This window comes from Lichenostomus cassidix, chromosome 11, assembly GCF_008360975.1.
Source record: "Lichenostomus cassidix isolate B80296 chromosome 11, HeHo_3.0, whole genome shotgun sequence".
NCBI classification, from domain to species: Eukaryota; Metazoa; Chordata; class Aves; order Passeriformes; family Meliphagidae; genus Lichenostomus; species Lichenostomus cassidix.
In genome coordinates, this window is record NC_139492.1 from 19,159,317 (window position 1) to 19,177,522 (window position 18,206).

At 46.6% G+C, this 18,206-nt stretch overlaps 1 protein-coding gene across 1 annotated transcript in view; it reads left to right on the plus strand.

The window, feature by feature from the left end:
• The window catches only part of WTIP (WT1 interacting protein), an 83,390-nt gene that overhangs the window by 38,219 nt on the left and 26,965 nt on the right, over positions 1 to 18,206 (plus strand). The window lies entirely within an intron of this gene.

An 18,206-nucleotide genomic window follows, 5' to 3' on the forward strand; every position in this document is an offset into this window, starting at 1 on the left:
AAATTTCCTCCTTTCCTGTTTGGCATCTTTTATCTGCAGGTCTCCCTTGTCTTATCCAAAACCCGCATCTTTTGGGTGTTCAATCTTTCCTTCTACTCTTTTTTTTCTTTCCTTTCTTACCTTCCCCTCTATCCATTTAAAATGTTTCTTGGAGCACACCTCAGTTTCTACAAAAGAAGAGATTCCCTTGGGCTGCTGCTGAGTTCATCTCTCAAAGGGAAAGAAATCCAGATCATCCGGAACAGAGCACAGGCAAGTCACTGACATTGTCAACAGATGTTTCTGTTTCCCATTTCCAGGTTCTGTAATTTTTAAGTGTTACAAAAAAAAACAGGTGGAAGGAAAAAGTGAAGAAGAGAATGAGTGAATAGAGAAACACAGGGTCGGTTTCCTGTAATTTTATTGATCTGTTTCGCCTGTATGTTGTCCCTATATATTTAGCAAAGTGCAAAAAATGCTTTAGTGATGTCCTTGATCTTTGGTTGTCTGAAAACCAAGCCTCTGAAATAATTTCTTATGTAATATAGATCATCATCACTCCTTCAAGCATTAGTCAATTCTATGTCCGCACATGCAGTTAATCAGTTTTGTCCTTCAGCACTCCGGAAATCCATTCTCCTACCCACAACCAACCAATGGTTTCTTTCCCAGTGCCTGTCTCAGTACATTTTGTCCTCACACAAAGCCTGTCCATGTGTGTAAACACATTCAGGCTCTCGAGTGTTTAGCCTACCCTAAAGCTGTGTATCCTTGGATGCTCTCCTGGCATTAGGTGAATCTGCACCTTTCCTTTGCTCTGGAGTTAATCTCACCATTGCTGCTCTGGACTGACCAAAGTGTGGTTTGTGGGCCACCATTACCTGATTGCTTTCCTGGTGTGTTGGAAGGATTGAAATTCAGTTTTTGTCTCTGACGTGTCTTGTGGGAAGTTTTCCATCTGCCGTATGTTGTCTTTTTCCTTCTTTCTGCCGGCATTTGCTCTGATATGTCTGCTCGGCTACTGAAGAATGCAGGCTTCCTTATAATTTCTGTGTGGGCATCATTCGTTTTTCATCTCAAACAGGGACAATGGATGACTTTAGTTGAGATCTTAACTGCATATCAGTTTCTTTTTCTCCAGAAAATAGTGAGCTCCTCTTGCCTTTGGCACTGTTTGAAATCTTACTGGACCCTAGTAATTTCCCATTTTGATTTGTTGTGTGAATCTTAGGCTTTGCCTGGATTCTGGAATTCCCAGTGTCTAAGGACTGCTGGCAGCTCATCATCCCTATATCAAGGAGGCAGGATTATACCACTTTGCAGCCTTGGAAACTTCAGTCTGTCCTTCCTCACCAGCAAAACTCCTTTTCCAAGCTTCCAAATAGTTTTCTGTTCCTATTCTGTTACCTGTTTTCCTGCTGTTTCCAGTCTTAGACTCGTTGCTGTCGGTGCCCTGGTGGCAGTGCAGGGCCAGGACCTCTCCCCCTGCCAGGCCACCTCTCAGTCCAGCTCTGCAAGCCCAGCCTAATGAGCTCTTAGCAGAGGACACAGCATGAAGAGGAAATCTGGTCTTGCTGCTCCTGTGACCTTCACCTCCTGTGCTGTCTGGCAGGAGGGCTCTAGCTTTGCTCCTCATCTATCCCCCCCATCCAGGCTGGGTTACAATCTCATCCTTAATTCCTGTTTACTGCTTATTTCCAGGGAGAGTTGTCTGTATGGCCTGAAAACACATTAAAGTTCTCACCAGAAAGTAGCCTGGGGTTTACCTTGCAAATTTCATTTTACAGATGAAAGGTTTCCACTGCCACTCTTCACCTTAAGGATGCTTTGATTTCTTGTGAGTCTAGAAAAGCTCTTTTCCATGAGAATCTTGCCATGTACAAAACAAAAGAAAGGATTTTTTTTTTTGGTTAAAGTTTGTCTTCACACTTATAAAATATACAGTGGCAGCAAACTTTAGCACTCAGACTTTCTTCTGGCAGAGGGTATTGGCAAACAAGAGAGGAAAAATTCTTAGCTGGGAGGATTGGTAAGATATTGGTCACCAAGGGGTAGATCAGCCCAGTGAGGCAGAGGACAGGGTTTTGTTCCACTTGCTAAGGCTTCCTTTTCCTCTTGGGCAGATCCCTTCCCCTGTCTGCGTTGGCCCATGTGGACATAATCCTTCTTACCTCCCTGTCATGGGTGATACGATGCTGCCTTCAGTATTTTGATATTATGTGGAGATCCTGAGATCAAAGTACTGGAACAGTGAGAAGTTTTATAAATCTTTCAGTAATTATTTCTATATCACAAATAGATGCATTTGCTGGAGGAAACATTTGCAGTATCTGGTGGCCAAACCATACAGCTGCTACTGCATGCTACTAAAACTAATTACTTGCTCAAATAATGCATATTTACAGTTTATGGGGGACCAGTTTGAGGATTATATATCATTAAATAAATGGGCTAATGCAAGATTTTAAAAAGCCTGCTTTCCCAGCACCACTCCCAAGAGCCCTAGTGCCTGGGCCACGTCAAAAGCGTTCCCATTCCTCTGTCCAAGCCCAACGTTTTGTTTTTAATTTATTTTCAGTATCCAAGGAATGCTGTCTCCAGTATTCAGAGAACTCTAAATCGGATGTGAGACACAAATGCACCAGAGAAGCTTATCAGAGAAACAGGCTTGGCATGAAGCCTACATAAACAACCATAAATTTTTCTCGTTGAAATGAGAGGACTCGGGAGGATTGGCCGATTATAGCTGCAGTGGGCTGGCCTTGGGCACCAAGGAAAGTGCTTTGGTAACCCCTGGTATTTGACATAAACTGAATGTTTTGTCTGTTTATAAACTTACTGTTATAGACTGACCAGCTTGGTTCTGGTAAATTCACTTCTACAGGTCAGAGTTATTTACCAGCAGTGGATGTTGTCTCTTCTCCTTGGACTTCTCAGGAAATTTTAGCTTGATTTGAAGCTAGGTAATGAAGAGCTCCTATTTCCAGCCACCCCTCTCTGCCTCACTTCCTTAGAACAGGAAGAAACTCAGTAAATTCAATCTTGGCCAGAAAGCTATTTTTCCCTTGTTTCCAATAAATATGTCATTTCCTGAAAATCCTGACTTTGACCAAAGCTTCTGGGACTTTCTAGATTTATCATCACTCATGGCCAAATCCAGTTTCTGTTAGTGTCAGGGTATTCTTGAGTTCATGGAGGGCAGCGTGAGCTCTGAGCTGGGCAGCAGGAGCTTGCTCCAGTCACACTGACATAAATGCTGTCGTTTGCCCCAGGTAAGCCTCTTCCCTGTAGCTGTATAAAAACCAGGTAATTTTGCAATATTGCTTTGATTATGAACGCCATGCTGGAAATAATAAGGAATTATCTTATGGTTTTGCTGTGAAATTCCTATTATTTTACCAGCATGAACACTACACGTGGGTGCCCTGCACTGAACTGACACAAGTGAAAATAGGCAATCGTCACTCTTGCAAACTTGATCCCGCAGTCTTGAATTAGGTACAGTGAATGCTTTCTAAAGGGAAACCTGAAGCAAACCCCACTGTGGCCTCCCTGGTGGCCAGTGCCCAGTCCATCCACATCCAGTGCTCTTCTCTTTCTAGGATCTGTGCTCCCTCTGGCAGTTCCCAGGACTGCTGACTGATGGAGCAGAGATCACGCACTGTGCTGTCAATGCTGAGCTGTCCCCTAAACAGTGCCCTCTTGCTGACCCCCCCTCTCCTGAGGGCTCCTGGCTTCAAATTAATGGGGATTATTTACTTTAAGCAGTGGAGAAAGCAGGAGTGTAATAACTTCAGGTGTAGTTCCATGTTCCTCACCTGCCCCAAACATCCCTGCAGGCTCAGGGCATTTAGGGAGTGAGGAGGAAATGGTTTTGAGGTTCCTTGGGAATGGCATTGAGTATTCGCTGGACACTTTGGTCTCTCACTCCATTTCTCCCACACACTGAGTACTTGAGAACAGCTCATGTCCTGTGGCCATGGGCCAGAGTAACCTCCTACCATCATTTAGGGGCAGTGGGTGCTCAGGGTCTTCAGCATTTCACCCACAAAACAGCTCTTCCTGGGCAATGAATAACCCACCCTTGAAGCTGAAGTGGTAAAGAGCATTTCAGTGTCTGTGCCACGTCCCACAAAGCCAAGTGATGGGTGAAGATGTAGCTCAGTGTGTTTTTCTGTTTGTATGTGACATGATTGGAGAGGCCTGGAAGCTTGCAGGGCCATAAATGCCGCTCATCCTCGCAAAGCATCCTCTGCCCAAGGGTTTTTCAAGGGCTCTGGTCACCTCATGCTGTTTGGGAGATGCACTTTGGGGCAGGAGAGTGTTGGGGAGGCTGTTGACAGTCATGGCCTCTGCAATGGGGCCAAGGTCAACTCCATTGTTTTTGAGGTTACTGAGCCCTGTAAAGCCATTCCCAAAATCCCCCATGGGTGCTTTCTGCCCTGTGGTGTTAGGGGCAGGCCTGGAGAACCAGGTTTCAAGTTGCATGGGGACCCTCAGTTTCCTCTGCCCGTTCATCCCATGGAATTCTGGTGGCACAGCAGCGCTGGCTGCATGCTGACAGGATCCCTCGCTGCTTTGTGTGCTGTCCTGCTCTTGTCACCACAGGCTCCCTTTGTGGCTGCACAAAGCCCTGTGCTCCTTCCCGTTCCTGCTCAGGGCCCCATGCACCTCCTTACCTGCTGTTGCTGCTTTTCCCTGTGCTCAGCTCAGGCCCTGGTGCTGCCATGCCCTGCTGCCCCTGTCCTGCAGCCCAGGGGCTGGGGAAGGGCTTCTAGTAGTGCTCCCAGCTCTGGGTGCCCCCTTAGGCTTGGTGCTTTCTCCTTCTCTCCACCAGCCCCCAAGATGATTTTTTTTTTTGCCTAAGACCTTCCAGCATTGACTATTTGTTTGCCAAACACCTGCGAACTTGCACCATGTTTGGAGTTGTGGTAATAAAAATGAATGATGAGCCAGGCAGGCAACAGGCAGGGAATTGGAGGAGAGACACTTTTGAAGTATCTGCTGCTTGAAGTAACATCATCAGTGGCTCTGGCTCCAGCCAGCTGGGCTGGCTCTGCTGGTGTGGTGACGTAGTGCCAGCACACTTCCAGAACACAGCCACCAGCTCTTTCAGCTGTGCCTGTGCAGAGTGAAAGGCATCTGATTCAGAGCATATTTAAAAGGAGGAATGGATGTAGCAGTCATTTTTGACTATTTGTGTTACATCTCAGAGGTCATCTGTCAGTGTGCTCGAAAACATGAATGTGCTGTGTCCTGACATTAAATGAGATCTACTCACAGGACCTCAGTCACACGGCTCCCCTGGCTGCCTGGCTCCTCTACACTGTCACTCTTCCAACTTTACTGCCTGCAAAAATTTTCCTGGAAGTAATGCAAATAACTTTATTGAGTGAGTCAGTGGATTACTGACCTTAGGAACCACAGCAGTGTAAATTCAGACCCATGGAAAGAATTTGCTGAATCAGTATTAATAGTGCAGTGGTCTCTGGAGCAGCAGTCTTCAAAGAGGGGTGCAGGCACCCCATGATGATCCTTTAGGGCGCAGGAAGAAAATACTTCACTGGTGGATGTATATAATTTATAAATGCATAAATGTGTGTGTATTGAGATACACGTGCAAACTTTTTTTACTGGTAGAGGAGCACAACCAAAAGTTTGGACTAGAGGAAGAAAGCCTAAAGAGCACACAGCCACCAGGACTTGTTCTGCTGATTCCACGAGTTATTTAACAAAGCAGAATGTATACACTTGGGAAAATAAGGCTGGAAATCATCTACTTATTCTCTTAAGAAAGTATGCAGGTGAGAGCCAGAGATGATGTTTTCTAAGCCTTGTTTTTGAACAGATGGTACTTTTTATTACCCTGTTTAGATTCAAGTAGCAAATCATCCCTGTTGTTAAAAAGTGCTGTTTCAGGCCCTGCTGCATGAGGCTGGTTCACAGAATGGGGCTGGTCGGTGGCTGCTCTCTCTGAAGTCCTCTGGGGTTCAGATGATGATGATGAAGATAATTTGGTTTACACACAGGGAGATGGTACAGCACAGAAGCTGGCCGATTGTACAGTACCTGCACACCGAAACCTCAAAGACTTTTGAAAATTCGTGTAAAGGGGAAAGTCATCCTTTATCAGTGAAGCTCTGCAGCTGATTCCATGCACATGTGAATCATTAACTTTGGGGGTCACATGAGCCAATGCATTTGGTGTTTGTGGTTTGCCGTATAGCTGCTTTTTCGTATTTTCTTCTAGAGCTTTTTCCCCCTAGCCTAAATGTTGGGCAAGTGAACAGGATATGCAAAACCCAAAAACTGGGGGAAATCAGAAGGAATAATCAGCTTTGATTATGAACATGGGTGAAGGCAGAGGTTTGCAGTATCTTAGTCACCACTGGCTGTAGTGGCAAGCTGATGTCTCATGCTGGGTAGAGAAGAGAGGAAGGAAGGGGATTTAGCACAAAATTGATTGCATCTACTTGGGCTCTTTCCAGCTGAATCCTGAGTTAAGTACATTCATCCTGAACTAATCGTTGTGGAGAATTGGCTGAAATCTCACATACTTCTTAAAAGGAAAACTAAGCATTAAAAGAACAATATCCTTATTGTACCTGAGTGCCAAAAGAAGTGAGTGTACTGTCAGGAGCTGTACCTATTCAGTCGTCTGGCTTGGGAGCTGCTTGTGGGTTTAGTACTAATGTGACCTGTTGCAGGAAGCTGTGGTCAGTCCACCACAAAATATCAAGGGCAGCCTGAGGAGGGCTGATCTTTGATTAGATTTCAAATTGGTTGAGCAAGCCCCAGTTCCTTTCAGTAATTGAGTACAACTATAATTTTCCGGTTTGTTTTGTTTGCAGCAGAGTATACTGGAATATTGTCTAAAACACATATCTAAGATCCTAGCAAGGTTTTGTTCCAAGTTACCCAGGATAAATCTGAAGTAACATCAGTGTAATTGTTCGGTGTGAGCAACAGTTTTCTGTGCAGGTCTTTCAAATTTTTAGAGTTAAATAATCTAAACTCAAAGAATATCCTTCAAAACTGGCAGATGCTTTAACACTTTGCCATTCTGAAAATATTTTTTTCACTGTGTACCATCCTTTCCAAGTTTTCTTAGCGATTCTGGACCCAAGGACCACTCCCTGATACATTCTGCCATTATCCCATGGAGAAAAGAGTTACAGCTGTTGCTCAAGATGCCATTTCTAGGCACTGTGGATCTTAACAATCTCACTTCATTACAAAGATTTATCTCTAGGGAAGGAGAATTGTGCACTGTGAGCTTGATTTCACCAACATGGGGTGCCATTGGTGCTGGCTGCTGAGCACTTTGTGGATGTGACTCAAACCAAGCATTGCTGGCATGTGGAGGTTCAGCAGCAGCACCCTTTGATGCTGCTCACACTGGGGTGCTGACTCACACAGTGCTACTGGGAGGAAGAGTGAACTGTGCAAATCCATTCGTGTTTTTCTGAGACAGCACAGGAGAGCGTTTAGGGAAATTGCTCATGTCCCTTGAGGCTCTCTTGCATGTTGCCACAGGACTGGGCTGTGTCCACTCCTTTTGTTCAACATACTTTTTTATATGTTAGGAGAGGTGATGCTGCAGCTCACACTATGTAAAGCTGACATTCAGCAACCTGGCTGCTCCTCCAGCTCTTGCTTGGATTTCTCGTCATCTGTTTCAGAGCCTGGCTAAGCTGGGACTTTTAGTTGAGGCTGACCTTGAATGGAGATCAATTACTTGAATGGAGACCAATGACAATGATCAGGAAAGAACCTGGTAGCAATGGCAAGGGGTCTGCAGTACCCTCAGTCCAGCAACCTTACCCCACATTTGCTGGTTGTCAGGTGGAGTCTCCAGTGGGTTCTTGCCCTGCTCTGAATATCCACATGATGCTGAGGATCGAACATCTTTTTTCCTTCTTCCGTCTTGTCTTCCTTTAGTCTTATTGCAACACAGTAGCTTTTTCTCTTGGATGTATTCCCATAGGAATTGCCTCCCATTGTGTTTGTCAGCAGCTCACCCCTCACAAAGGCTGCTCAGGAACTTGGGGCAGTGCAGAACTAGCGAGGTTGGTCCTGTATCCTTCAGGAGCTCTCACAGAGTGTGAGCTTTCAGTCAGGGACTCTGTTCCACTTGTGTGTATCCATGCCTGTATCGTACAAAAAAGACCTGAGCAGAGTCTCAGAATGCTGCTAGACAAAAATACCCATTGTGCTGGAGATCTGCATCCCACTCAGGTCCAGATGCAGCTGAAGTTTCAGACCTTGACTTGCAGAGCTCTTTAGGCTGGTGGTGATGGCTTCAGACACTGCCATGTTCTCTAGGATGCAACAGAAGCTTGAGATCAGCAGAGGTTCAAAACAAACAAAAGGGAATGTTTCATACAATGCACAGTGAAATTGTGGGATTCTGCCATAGGGACAGCGTGGAGGCCAAAAGTATAAATGATCTCATAGAGGAATTAGACAAATTAGAGGAGGATTGGTCCAGTGGGGCTATTAAACATAATAGTTATGATGCAACCTGTGGTGCAGGAAGGCCTTAAGTGCTGGCTGCTGGAAGCTGAGAGGTTATTCTTGGGAACACTGCAGCCTGTGTGAGCCTGTCTGTAGTGCTCTTTGCCAGTGAACTTCCACTCTTGGCCAGAGCTGGAGACAGGATGCCAGGATGGATGGATCCTTGTTGCTGACATTGTGGTGGTTCTTCCTGGAGGCCGAATGAGAGCCACCCAGCAGGACACACTGGTAGGGGCCAGCAAGTCTGCTGGGGAGGTTGTGTCCTGCCTGGAGCATCAGGAGGGCTTGGGCTGGAAGGGGCTGCACTTCGGTGATGGATTTACTCTGCCATGGATTGGGCTGGCACTTGGACCCTGGGATAGTGTGATAAGACAAGTACTCTTTTAAGTCCTGGCTTACAGGCAGCAGCTGGAAAATTGGAATTCTTTGCTGATAACAAACAAGAGGCTATAATGGAATGGTGAAAGCTTCCCGCTGTGGAAGTTACCTTGGGGGAAGAGGTATACCAGCTGCCCTCCCAGCTTGTCAAATGGTGGGGAGGCCTCTCATGGTTTGGTGGGTTTTTTTTACATTTGTAAACCCAGCCTGGGGGAAAACATTAAATTGAAGTACACTTGGAGTGCACTTGTTTTACATTTTCTTGTTAGTGTTGCCACTTGCTGGCTTGTTAAGTAATACATTTTAAGATATATGTTAATGTATAGGCCCAAAGTAGCTGTTAGATCAATGCAGGCAGTTGGATTTCTGCTTTTAAATATGTACTTCGCTTATGTTTTTGCAAACCCTTTTTGATCATAAGTTCTACTGTTAGAGATGCATGGAAATAATTTATGTGTTAACCCTGAAATTGATGGGTGGTATGGGATAGAATAAATATGTAAGCGGGAGAGAAAAGAAACATCTGCCAATTTTAACTTCTGCAAATTATATGGAAGCCTGAAAGTATCTGCTAAGTTTATAATACAGTCTGCACAGGAACGCCTTGCCAGAGTCCCAGAGGTCAGAGAGCTTCTTGTCCCTGCAGCTTTAAGCAACCTTTTGGTTAAATAACCTGACCAAAGAGTAGGAGGAGACAGAAAGGGAGAATTCCACACTAGAGTAAACATGGCACAGAGATTATGGATACCCTGCCAAGAAAGGTGGGGTTTTCCAGCAAGGTAACAAAAGATACTAGCTATCTATCTACGTAGTCCTGCTGGAGGCTGACAGCTGCAGTCATGCAGTGAGGCTGGGGCAGAAATGTGCCCATCACACCTCAGAAATGTGCCTTCCGTGTCCTCAGCATCCACTTGGGGCTGTGCTGGGGTGAGCTCTGTGGAAGTCTGCAGTGCAGGGATTCAGGGATTCAGCCAAGGAGCGCCCACTGGGTACAGAGGTGTTCCCTTCGGTGCCGTGGCTGACAAGGGGCAAAATCCTTGGCAAGATAATGAAGTCTTTCAAGTTGTCATCATGGCAGGTTAAGGTAAACTGCAGAGGAGAGTCTGGAGTTTACCTTGGGCTACAGACATGTCAGAATGATGAAGTGCTGTGTTTTCATCTGGATTTTAGCACACGGTAGTGAATGCATAGCAAAGAGAGCCTTTTTTCAGTCACGATGGCACCTCGGGCAGCTCTGAGCCCGGAGGGGTGGCGGTGCATTCTCGGTGCGGCTCCATTCTCAGAGCTGCAAATCCAGGAGAGGTGCAGGAGGCAGAGGTGCAGGCGAGGCAGAGCTGCAAATCCGGCAGAGGTGCAGGCGTGGCAGAGGCTGCTCCGCCTGGAGAGGTGGCACAGGGCAGTGCAGAGCCTGGATAACAGCCCAGAAGGGAGATGATAATTGTATTATGCAAGAGTGTGCTTTTGTGAGAGTCCAAGTAAGAGCTGGGCAACGGTAATTGGGAGGAAAAATAGTTAACTACCATCTGCCTCCCCAGGGCAGAGCGACGAGATGGAGAGTGAGAATGAATGCTGACTTTGTAGCCACGGTTAATTTGCACTGAAAAGCTCTTTTTTGGTGTACAAATATGAATTAGTATAGGAACGTAAGCTAGAGAATGATTTCCAATCATTAATTTGAAAATAATTTATTTTAAATTATCATTTAAATTATCATTTAAAACAAATTTTTATGCTTTTTCTGCATCAATATTTCTTGAAATTGAATCTCCTAATCTCTTTGAAATGTTTTTTCGTATTTTGCTATGTCTGTCTACCTGATGATAATATTTTATTAGAATTTGTTCACAGACTCTGAATACTCTTTCCTGAAAGACCCTATGTAAAGGGAGAAAACAATACACATCCTGTACTCCACCTTCATAGGCCTCCAACATACGATGCCACCTTTTGTTTGCAAGAGTTTAAATTTCAAATAAAATCCCAGCATTCTTTTGAAAAAAAGGAAAGGGCCTCTCCCCTGCTTAGATTGTCAAATCCCAGACTAGCCCGGAATTGAATAGGCCAAGTCAGTGACCTCAGGCAGAAAGAATGTTGGTTATTTACGTAGGGCTTCTGCTATTTTAGCAGCAAACCTTTTCTTCTGAAAGGACAATGTATACTGTTTTGTGTTTATGGCCGAGTAAAAAGCTTGTACATTTGAGATTTGCATCGTAATAGCCTTGTAACTCAAAATACAGCATCCTCAAAAATAGCAGTGCAAGGCTCTGTTTTGTCTTAGCCAGAGCAGGTCTTTTACAGGCTTTTACAAAAGTTCTCTGAAAAAACAGCCTTAAGATTCAGCTGCTTATATGTTTGCTTTGGTGGCTTTTTTTTTTCCCCTTTCCCCACAGTTTTGCTTTTTTTCCAAAACCTAAAATTACACATGATTTCTTTAGGAGCTATCAGGTCAGTGCTCAAAATATTTTGATGCATCTCAAGCTAAGCTGTGCCTGCAGCTTGAAACCAGGAAAACGTGTGATTGTGTGTGTGTGCAACTCAGACACTGAGCATTTTTCCTGAAATAATGGGAGATCTTTACAGGCATTCTGGCCTTGTGGATGAGCCTGCAGTTCCAAATGGTTTTTAAAGTGTGCCTTTCTCAATAGATCGTAACCATGAGGAGCTATTGTGTGAGTAAAGCACACATTTAGGATCCAATCCTGCATTCCTTAAAGTCAATGGGAGTCTGAGCGTGAAAGGAATGCAGGATTGGGTCCTGGAACAGGGGAGCAAAATTGTGTGCCAGATTGCTTTGAAAAGAAGAATACAGCACATCCACAGTAGCCACTTTTTAGTGTTTCAGATTTCAAACGGCTGGAGTCTGTGAAAAGTGGCTTCTGCCAACATGCAGTATCTTCTATTCAAAGGAATTTGGCATTGATTTTTTTTTTCTTGCCCTATCTTTAAACTCCTGAAAGCCCTAGAAATTCACCCCTTCTTTCACAAAGCCTGAGCATTATGAGGAGGGGAGGGGGCTGTGGTGGGGGGGGATGGAAGTTTCTCCAAGCGCAGGGGCTGGGCTGGAGTTCCATCCCCTCCTGGCACCCTGACTGTGGTGGCAGCTTCATCGCAGGACCCCGGTACAGAGAGCTTGTGCCTGGTGCCTTTGTGTGAGACCACTGTAGGAGACCGAGGAGAAAAGTTTAATTAACAGTTATTGAGGGTCTAAAGCAGCCTTGGTTTGCTCCGTTTGCAGTGGGTGGAATGGCAGAAACCCTCTAGAAAGAAAACCTCTGTGGAGGGAGGCAGTGTGAGCCAAAGAGAGGGATAGGGAGCTGTGGGCCCAGCTCATGTGCAAGTAAAGGAGGAATGGTAACAGAAAAAGTATTTGGAGGTTTTTGTTTTCTTTTGGCACATCTTCAATTCCTGGGCGGGCAAACCTCCTTTACTGCTTGAAAGGAAACAGCCCTCCTGGGTGAAAACTTCTGCACCTGTTTTAGCCAGAGGTGACTGGGCACAGGAGGTAGCAGGAGTAGCTTGTCACTACTTAATGTTTTCAATTATTTATTGACTTTGTAAAATTTGGTATTTCTCTTGAAGTTGCAGCTCCTGGACTCATCTCATGACTTAAAATTTAGCTTCCACTGTTCAGAAATAGTAGCTGTCAAACCTGGGGGTTTGTGGAAAACTGGTTTAGGTTCTGGAGGTTTCACTTCCCCTTCAGCTTTTGAGTTCTGTGTGTCCCAGTTCCTCAGTCATCAGATGGTGTCACGAAGTGAGAGGGACAGTCACTCCTTGCATGGCAAGCGAAGCTGCAGCGTGGGCCAGAGGTTGGTGGGCAGTGGTGCCCATCATGCTGCTGCTGTAGGCAGGACCTTTGGGAGGTCCCTGGGCTGGAAAAGTGCTTTTGGGAGTGTAGGCAGTCCATGGATGCACCACAGACCAGCTCAGAATTGGAGCAGCCCCAGACTAAGAGCCCAGGGCATTTTGCAAAACAAAATTACCACTTCAAGCCTGGTCAAAGTTAACATTTGACTGAGCAGTGATGGAGAGCGTGCCAGAAGTGGGCAGTGGGCAGCAGAAGCATTTGCTCAGCTCCAGCCACTTGTGTCTGGTTCCACTTGCTCAGGGCTTTGTGGCAATATGTGGGTATTTTCCTTCACTGTTATGGTAGCTGGGAAATATTTGAGCAAATGTTGTTGTGTACTAATCCTGTGTGTGTGTTTACATGTCACTGTAGTCTGAAGGCTTTGGGAGGCTGTCACTTAAGGTGCTGGCGTGAGACAAGTACTGGTGCTGCTGTCACATCAGTCACGGCAGAGATGGCGTCTGAAGCAGTTAACAAGCAATTAGGTCCATGTTTAATATTGCTAACTAAAACAGGCACGGTTCTTTGGTCAGCCAGGCGTGAAGAGCTCAGGCTGCCATGCTCAGGAAGCTGAGCGAGTCATGGACCAGAGCTTGCAGAGCACAGAGATTCTCCCTGAGTGTCCTTATCAGCCTTCGCTCATTAAATAAGAAGGGGGAAGAATCTCAAGGAGAGAAGCAATGTGAGATTTTTTTTTTCCCTCCAGTCTGTCTTGCTGCTGTGAGACAAGTCAGGAGCTCCTGAGTGCCACTTTCCCAGCAGGAGCAGGGCATGGTCGTGCTGGGGGCTCAGGGCAGGTGCTGGCTCTGTGCAGGGCAGGGACAGCCTGTGCCTTGTCCTCTGTCTGCAGCCCTTGCTGCCTGCGCCTCCTCTGTGCTGCACAGCCAGGTCCCAAGCCAACAGGAATGGCAGCCACTGGAGTGATATTCCATGGTGTTAACTTGGGCTGTTCGGACCCTTAACGAATTTCTTATCTTCAGCAGTGATACCTACAACTGAACTCTTGGATTGTACTCCATAGGGGAGGGTTTTAGTTACATTTTGTGGCTAAAATAGGATCCCTGTTCCACACGGTTGTGACACTAGAAATAACAGGACATTATTAGTAATTTCACTCTTTGTCCCCTCTAACACTGAAACTTTCCCCAATGAAGTCAGAACAGGCAGGTCTGTTGAGAATACCACGAGAGGGATGCTGATGGTGAGGAGGTGGTCTGTTGTGGGTTTTCCAGCACGCTGGTAGTCTCTGGGATGCACCAGGCATTATCTGGAAGGCAGGGCTGGGGCTGCAGCATTCCCATGATGTCAGAGGGGAGCTGTTTGTGTTTGAGTAGGCTCAGGCACAGAGACAATGCAGGCTTCTCACATGAACTTGCTTACTCTACAGTACTACTAAATCATTATTACCAAAGGGTTGTGTGTTTTTAATCATCAAAGTACTTAAAATATTAAAATAATGCTTGGCACTTTTCAACTTCAAAGCACGCTGCAAACAGTAATTAGGTCTAATAACCCTGCTGTGACAGTGAGACATTCCTATCTCCTGTCTTATAGTGGCGAGGGGGGTGGCAGCCCCTGATCCGGTTGCATCCATCCTGTGTGAGACAGGAGATCTTCCACTGAAGGCTGTGATTGATAAACTCACCTCCCCACAGGCACATACTCGTGGCCAGCAGCAGCAGGAAGGGCTTGGAACATGCTTTCCAGGCTAGAGGGGAGGGGGCAGGACGTTCCAGTGCTTTTCGGGCCGTCTCCTCAAGACTGTAAAACCTGGGCTGATTCATGTTTTGTTCCATGGGGGCCTGGAGCAGCATTTGAAACAGCATTGGAAAAAAGTTTTACTCCATCTTGGCTTCCTGGCTGGTATGTTTTCACTAACCAGCAAAGTGTTGTGGAGACTGGGGAGAATACTTGTGGACAGCCTGTGTCAACTGGGGGTCATTTTTTGTTTTGCAAACTGAGTCTTTGAATTGAATTCTTGGATAAAGCGAAAGCTCTCCCATTCCTTCCTTTTAGTTTATCTCCTTTTATGTAGGAGATAAAAATGGTGCAGGAAGTAATTCATAGGCACATATAAATAACAGAGACATACAGACTGGTCAAATGTACAAACCACTGTTAAAAACCTAGAGATGATTCTGCTTTTAACTTTTTTTTTTTTTTTTAAGAGTTCCAAAAACCTGCATTCTTTTGGATGTTTGTCATGTTGGTTGCAACCACCAGTTATGATCAGTCCTTGGGATAGAGTCATTTCTAGCTTTTGTTTTATTATCTGCAAGATTATCTCATGAATCTTTGCTCTGTTTGCTGGAGTGTTTGTGAGGTCTCTGCCTCCCACCTGAGGTGGTGGAACTCCCTTATCCTGGTGCTGGCTCCCCCTGCAAGACAGGGGTGTCAGCCAGGAAATGGAAGTTCCTTGTTTGTCACTGGGAGTCTGTAAGTTTGGTTTCCTATGGGAAACCAAGGTTGAAGAGTGCTCAGGGGAGAAGAGGCTTCCCCACAAAAGCTGCTGCTGGTGTCAGGAGCCTGCTTGCAGGGGTTGGCTCCTGCCCCAGGCCTGGTCCCCCTGCACATTCCCTGTTCCTGCTTCTCTGTCAGGTGTGAAACAGAGCCTCTTCCTTGCTTCTACTGGAAACTGGTCTGACAGGGCAGGCGTGCCAAGGTGGGTATCCAGCAGGAGGAGGAACCGAGTGCAGTGTTTGTGAAAGCTCACACTCCTGAACTCTGCACTAGGCTGCTCATTATTATTACAATGAGCCATCAGCAAGTTGCATCAAGTTTTGTCAGAAACTCTTGACTCTTTCTGTTTCAATATTATGAAAGCATATAGTAACCAGGCTTGGCTAGACTCCGTCATTCAAAGGAAAGCCAAGCAGCAGGGCCTGTGTGCCAGTGGGCAGGGTGACGTTACCTTCCCTGGCTGGCCAGGTGCTTGGCTCAGCTGGCTAAAGTAACATCATGGGGGTTTGAATCTGTAATTTCTGCCTAATTGACAGTAACAGGTTGCAGCTACATAGAACAGGCTGGTGCTGTGTGGGTCCTGGAGTCACTCCAGGACCTTGAGAGATGAAGCCCCCTTGTCCAGTACCTGAAGCTTGGGGCAGGTATTCCAACATCAAGGTGCTGCACCAACCTTGCTGCATGGCTGGGGGCATCAGTGCAGCCTCTCCTCAGCATTCCTGTCTCCCTGGCTGCAGTTGCCAGCACTTTGCTCTTGATTGCAGTTTGCACATGATGCCCAGGCACTGAGAGGGTGGTGTTCGACCATGGTCAGTGCTAGCATTTAGTAAACCCTTCTGGTGGGCAGTGGAATGTACACTTTTGCCTTTATTTCTAAAATCCAGGATGTAGAAGTCAGTATAGGCATCCATGGCTGTTTGAGCGATAACTTGCTGTTTCTTGTTTATGAGATAATTATTATATGGTCCTCGAATGAAATTCTTCAGTGGTAAAACTCCTGTCAATCTTATTAATCATTGCTAATAATAATCATTGTCACGAGAGCAAGCTGCTTGCCTGCTTTATGAATTTAGGCAAGTCAGTTCCCTAATAGGTGTCTTGTTTTTCTCAGCTGGAAAACGGGGGGAATGGTATTTTCCCTCAGTTTTTAAAGGTGGTGTCCTGGGAGTGCAGTGTAGTGCAGAGGTGGCAGGTGTGGGGCGGGGAGAGCAGCTCTCTGTGCTGGGCAGCTGGGGGCTCGTGGGGCAGGGATCCCACCAGTGCAGGGCTGATGTGGAGACTCACAGTGGGGTTGGGCACAGGGCAATCAGCTGCCAAATGCACCTGATACCTGATGTGTCTGAGAGCCACTCCAAAACATGGGCTGTGCCTAGTTTGCTTTGGCTCAGAGGCTTCCCACTCCACCCCAGTCCAGTAAAGTGCTGACCCCACTGGCTTCTGCTAAGGAAAGAACCAGAGCAGAATTTGTGCCGTTCCTATCAACCTCAGCACTGGCAGGCTGGGGCGCAGAGTGGGATGTAGAGGTCCTCCTGCACCTTCTGCGGTGTCTCGGGAGATGCTGACGCCTCCCTGCATTGCGGTGTTGCTCTTCTGAAGAGATCCTTCCAACAACCGGCTTTGGGATTTGTCCCTAATTCCCCCTGCTGCTCCTCAGCACAGTGGGCGTGTGGTGAAGTGATGGTCAGCACTCCTGAAACAAAAACCCAGCTCTGCGGGTGAGCATGGGGGAAGTGGTGCATCAGCACATCCAAGGCAGGTCCCTATTCTGCATAGCCACTTCATGTCTCCCAGCTCCAGACAAGTTGTGTGCCAAGGCTGGATCTGACAGAGACAACATGTCCCTTGCAAAGCCATTCCGGCCTCTGCCTTCCTTGCTTTCACTCCATGTACTTTTCCTTTACCTTTCACTGGAGAGGTTTAAAAACAGCTTGGCTAAGCAGGAGGGAAGATCTAGATGTGGTTGCTCCAGCATCAGTTGAGAGAAGCCCCATGGTGCCCTGATTGCTGTCCCAGGCCTGTGCCTTGTTCAGGGGATGACCCAGCTTTACCTGAGCCTGTCAGAGGGGATGAGCACGTTCCCATGTCACCAGGGTCCTGGTCCCCACCAGAGCTACCAGGCAGCTGGAAAGACAAACAAGAGCTGACTCCACCTACCAGCAGTGTGGAGACAGCAGCCCATGAGATCGACAGCCCAAGAATGTGCACACAAAAGAAGCATTTCCCTCAGCCACGACAGTAAAACCACCAGACAACCACATGCAGCATGTGATTTCCCAAAAACATCAGCCCAGACCCCAACTCCTTTGTGCCACACAGTATTTCCCAGGATCAGATCACAGTGGCAACATGTAAAAGGCGCTTCCAAGCACTGAAAATTAATCATATTTTCCTCAACATTGTTTATGGAAACCGTGGAGAGCACTCCTGACCCTCCGTGCTGGCCAGCTGGCTCAGCTCACTGGCCCTTGGTGTCAAACCCTCCACAGAGATCGGTGGTGTTCATGGCAGAGTTGGAGGAGACATGCAGGCGATTCCATGGAGTGAAGCTCTGGCAGTGACCTGGGATCTGTTGACTTGTGAATATGGAGCCTCTTGCCCTCTCTCTTGCCCTGTGTGGCTGCCCCTGTCCATCTGGGGCTGCAAAGGGCTGCTGGGAGCACCCACATGCCTAGGAGCTTTGGCCAGTGGGACCCTGGCAGAGTAGGAATGAGGTGAGTTGGGATGAGTGTGGTTTCCCTTCTCTCTCTCTGCTGTTAGACTGGTGAAGCGGCGTTGCTTTCAACAGAGCAGCTCTGGTGTAAGACAGCTCTGATCTGCTATATCTACAAACTGATTTGTCTTGGTGGTTCTTGAATTCCTGGTTTTATAACCTTTCTGTTGTGATGATGTTCTTCCCTGTACAGGGAGCCATCAGTTAATGACTACCACAAGCTTTGTCAGTAGATGGGCTAATGAAATGGCAAATGTCAAAACTCGAATACAAAATCCCTTGTTTTCTGTGTGATTTTCCTGCCCTTCCCTCCAT